General features: G+C 34.0%; 1 long non-coding RNA gene across 1 annotated transcript; it reads left to right on the forward strand.

Annotated features, from left to right (window-relative positions):
- The first annotated feature begins 3694 nt into the window (after positions 1-3694).
- On the forward strand, positions 3695-5027 carry LOC136069085 (uncharacterized). The gene is made up of 3 exons (XR_010630361.1): positions 3695-4036; positions 4121-4208; positions 4298-5027. It is a non-coding gene; the product is annotated as an uncharacterized LOC136069085 (long non-coding RNA).
- Positions 5028-5493: the final 466 nt, after the last annotated feature.

Consider the following 5493-nt stretch of genomic DNA (forward strand, 5'->3'; position numbering starts at 1 on the left):
TACAAGAGCTGTCCAAAGAAAAGCGGTCTTGGTGTATGTGCTTCTAACTTTTCATTTAAATTGAATTTCTCTGTCTCTTTGCTAAAAGATAGTTCCTTAATTAGGTAATTTTTATGAGCTCTCCTTAAAATTGTATGTTAGAGACCATCGTATTACCATGTGACTTACACACACACACACACACAATTTGATTGTATTAAAGTCTAAGATTATTTCAATGACTTGATTCGTTCAAAGTTTGTAGTCAAAACTATTTTCAATTGCATGCTCCATCAATGTAGTGTGATGTATGATACAAAATAAAAATAACATTATTAACATTATCAATTACTATAAAATTTGTTCGTTTCCTTAAACGGCTATATCTTTTATCCTAAAAATACAATTTTAATAGCATTTGGATAAGATGGCACTTCCAATCTACATAACTATGGGGCGGTGGGTGAACTCATGAATTTAATCACTTTATGTTGGAAGTTTTCTCAGTACTAGAAATGTTAATTTTTTAGTCCATAGTTGCTCATCAACATTGATAGAAAGAGTTGTAATTAGTACATTTTGCCCTTGCTTTTCTTTGTCATCAGAGTATTACCTTTTGTTGCAGTTGGGGAGTAGTTTTGGTTTGCAATATAGTTCTTAACCTGTGTGGTTATATTCTGCGTTTGCAATTTGGGAGGGATAGCAGTGAGCCAAGCAATAATAGCCTAGAAGGTGCTCTACTGATCTGTTTTCTTCTTTCATTACCCCACCCCACAATCTGAATTTGTAACTCTTACCCTTTTTTGAGTATTTTACCAAATGACTTTCTTCTATTGCTCCCTTTATATGTGCTTGTTGCTGTCGCTGACACCATTATTAATTTGAGATATCAAAATGATTGTTTATCACTAAGAGAATGTATTATTTGTCATGACCTGGCTCCAATGTCTTACTGTAAAGTATTCTTTGAGGAATGTGACAATCTCAATTCAATTATTTATGTTTTTATTTAAGTTTTACTTTATACATGGCATGCAATCCTCCTAGTACGAGGGATATAAGGTTCATTATAGAATGATGAATTTACAGTCAAGTACCCCTTTAAGAATCCATCTTAATTTGGGATCATAGTTTTTTCCTCATTAAGGCCAACTTCAAACTTGTACTATGTTCCAATCTTCACACTTGTACTTTTAAAAAAAAAAAAATGTAAAAGGTTTGGTGTTGCTTCTTACAAGATGGCTGAAGCATAGGCATTGATTTTCTTTGCAATTTGCAGGCCTTGATATTGTTTGCAGAAACTTTGTTAAAGAAGTGGTAAAGAGTGTGGTTTTTGTTCCAATATGATATGAACCTTAGCTCATGTTTGTTTAAAATTGACTTATGGAGATTTACTATTTGCACCATCAATATTAGTTAAGATTAATACAATGCTTTAAATGGGGTAGATAAAATGACAGTTGGTAAATCTTGGATGCATCTTTCTACTAGATCGTACACTGAGTACATTAATGGAGTTGAAAACTTTCTTGAGTATGCATTTAAACATTTAATAGATGGAGATATGAAAATCAACTTTCCGTGTATTGATTGTAGCAACAAGTATCGTTGGACTCGAAATGAGGTCGAGTATCATCTTTTATTTAGGGGTATAACGAGAGATTATACTACTTGGTACCTTTATGGGGAAGGTGATAGTGAAGAGGAAGGTGATAGTGAAGTGGAATGTGATGATGATGATAGTATGCTATATGCTGATATGTTTGATATGATCAAGGATGCTTATCCACAAGTGGTGCGTGGCAGGGAATGAAGTAGAAATGAACCACAAGAGCCAAATGGAGATGCAAAAAAATTTAATAGATTGTTGGAAGAGGTTAAAAAGCCTTTGTATCCATATTGTGAAAAGTATTCAAGCTTGTCCTTCATAGTCAAGTTATTGCACATAAAGTGCATATCATCATGGAGTAACAAGTCCTTTAGTATGTTGATGGAGCTATTAAAGGATGCATTTCCTATGTGTGAGAGACTACCTAGCTCAGACTATGAGGCAAAAAAGATTGTCAACGATCTAGGCCTCCATTATGAGAAGATAGATGCGTACAAAGATGATTGTGCACTTTCAAGATGGCAGTCAAATAAGAGTGGTAAAGGGAAAAATAAAAAGGTACCACGGAAGGTTTTGCGGTATTTTTCACTTAAATCAAGGCTACAATGATTATTTATGTCAACAAAGATTGCCGCGGATATGAAATGGCACCATGAAAAATGTGTTAATGATGGAGTGTTACAACATCCAGTAGATTGTGAAGTTTGGAAAAAATTTGACCAAATTCATGAGTCATTCGCAATGGATCCTTGTAATGTTAGGCTTGGACTAGCTACAGATGGATTAAACCCATTTGGAAATATGAATATTAAATATAGTGTTTGGCCTATTATCTTATTTCCATATAATCTTCCCCCTTGGATGTGCAAGAAGGAGCCTTACTCATTAATGTCATTACTTATTCCATGCCCAAAGGGTCCTGGGAATGACATTGATGCATTCTTGAGGCCATTGATTGATGAGCTAAAAGAATTGTGGGAAGATGGGATGTTTTGATGCTTTAACAAAGGAGAACTTTCAAATGAGAGCAGCAGTGTTATGGGCTATCCATGACTTTCCTGCATATGTTGTTATTTCCGGTTGGAGTACAAAGGGAAATTTGGTGTGTCCTTGTTGTCATAGTGAGACTACACATTGTAGGTTACGAAATGGATACAAGATATACTATATGGGACATCATCAATTTTTTGGCCTTAGACCACAAATGGTGTAATAAGAAGTCACAATTTAATGGTAAAAAAGAAAGGAAGACAGCACCTAAACGGTTATCTAGTGATGATATGTTAAAACAAATTCTTCCATTAGAGCCAATTATATTTGGAAAAGGCCAGAAAAAGCAATTTCTAGAAGGGCATGGGCAGTTTCATAATTGGAAGAAGCATATCATTTTTTTTTTAATTGCCATATTGGAGCACACTTTTGTTACGTCACAATTTGGATGTGATGCATGTTGAAAAAAATATATTTGATAGTGTGATTGGGACAATTATGAATACTAAATATAAAATGAAGGATTCTTTAAGCACTAGTCTTGATCTAAAAGAAATGGGCATACGACATACGCTCCACCCCATAGAGGTTAATGGGAAGATAGAGCTATCCCCAGCTTGCTACATACTGTCAAATGATGAGAAAAGGGCTATATGCTTATGGGTAAAAAATCTTAAATTTTCGTATGGCTACCTTGCAAATTTATCTCGATGTGTGAATATTGAGGAGAGAAAAATTTTTGGTATGAATACTCATGATTGTCATGTTTTCCTAGAAAGATTACTCCCACTGGCAGTGCGTGACTTTTTACCTAAAAACGTATCTGATGCTTTGACTGAGTTAAGTAACTTTTTCAAAGAATTGTGTTCTAAAGTGTTACAAGTAGATGATGGATCGTCTTGAAACCCAAATTACAATAACCCTCTGTAAATTAGAACAAATTTTTCCACCTTCTTTCTTTGATGTAATGGTTCACTTGGCCATTCACCTATCTTGGGAAGCTAGAGTTGTAGGTCTAGTGCAATACAGATGGATGTATCTAGTTGAGAGGTAAAGTTTACAAAATTTCATTATAATCTAAATTACAATTGCACACTAGTATTTTATTTTTGATAAAATTTCATTTTATGCCTTCAAATATAGGTATTTGCATAAGCTTAAGAGTTATGTCCGTAATAAGGCACACGTAGAAGGGTCTATTGTAGAAAAGTATTTAGCAGATGAATGTCTAACATTTTGTTCTCGCTATTTACATGGAATAGAAACCAAATTTAATCGGGTAGAGCGAAATTATGATGGAGGTACTTCCGCATGTGCAAATACCTCTCAATTGTCCATATTCTCAACACCTGGATGACATTTAGGGAAAGCAATAAGGTGTGAGTTGAATGATGATCTTCACCATGCAACAACATTTTATGTCCTTCAAAATTGTGTCAACGTTGACCGATTTGTTGAGTAAGATGATCTTCACAAAAATTACTTCTTTGATACTCTCATGATATGATATTAAAACTTATTAGGATATTTAACTGTGTGCAGAGAACATAAGAACATCCTTACAAATGCAGGTGTTCTCGACATTGACAGGGTGCATAGACAAGAATTTATTACGTGGTTTGAAAAAAAAGTAAGATAGTAATTTACTTTGAAAATGTATGTTTGTTTATATTTTAACTACTACAACTAAAGTTTAACCTTATTTAGGTTTTATTGTAGATCACCAACTTATATAATACAAGGCAAGTTGATGGGCATATGCTTTCATTAGCTTGGGGCCTTGAGAAAAGGGCTATTTTTTATCGAGGTTACAATGTTAATGGGTTCAGATTTCATACAAATCAATGTGATGAAAGTAAAAGAACACAAAATAATGGAGTTATGGTGAGAAAGGAGGATCAAAGTTGCAATGTGCCTTATTATGGACAAGTAACAGACATTGTTGAACTTTAATATATTGAAGGGAACAAAGTTGTGTTGTTTAAATGTGATTGGTATGATGTATCTCGTGAAGGAATTGGTTATAAGAGAGATCGGCATGGAACCACTATTGTTAATACATCACGAAAGTTGAAAACTGTAGAGCCATTTATATTAGCATGTCAAGCAACTCAAGTTTACTATGTTAATGGAATAAAAGATCCCACATGGAATGTTGAGATTGAAACCAAGGCACAAAACCTTTATGAAATGCCATCAGATGAAGAAGAGTCATACCAAGAAGAAGAAAAATTACATTGTACTGCAAATGTACTGCAAGAAGAAAATGAGGATGAGGATGATGATATAGATTGGAGTAGGAGTGGTGTTGAGAATATGATAATCGAGTGACTTCAAAGGCTTATAGCCTCCACTCCATCACCGTATTTGGCTTCATCCAGATTAGTCATCCGTGTGCATAATACTAAGGATGCTTATTGAAATAGAAATTTAGTTACAGACAAGGTATGGAAAGTTATCTCTCTTACTCTCTTTCTTAATTCTCTAAGGTTATTACCCTAAAAGTATAGAATGCTCTCATTGACCCCATTGAGTTTAATATGTGATTATACTATCTATTTTGACTCTGTTTGAGCTTGAAGTTGCTTTTTTTTTTTTTTTTTGAAAGAGATACTATTGCTGGCTTTATGAATGTGTCCCCTTCATGCTTATATATCTATTTTGTTTCAGACATGCACTTTAGACTAGGGAGGCGGGGACAATTGAGTCATGGACACAATTTAAACCGCATATTTGAGCTTGATCAAAATTCTTGGATACATGGAGGTTAGAGTAAGTATAATATTTACAATAAAAACGTGTAAAAAAGGTTGTTGGGCACTGGTTTGATAAATTAAAAAAAAAAAAAAAAAATGCAGCAGATATACTATGCTAAAGCTGAAACAAAAGTGCACAGGGAAATAATTTTTTTTTGT

This window comes from Quercus suber, unplaced genomic scaffold (assembly GCF_002906115.3).
Source record: "Quercus suber isolate HL8 unplaced genomic scaffold, Cork oak 2.0 scaffold_151, whole genome shotgun sequence".
NCBI classification, from domain to species: Eukaryota; Viridiplantae; Streptophyta; class Magnoliopsida; order Fagales; family Fagaceae; genus Quercus; species Quercus suber.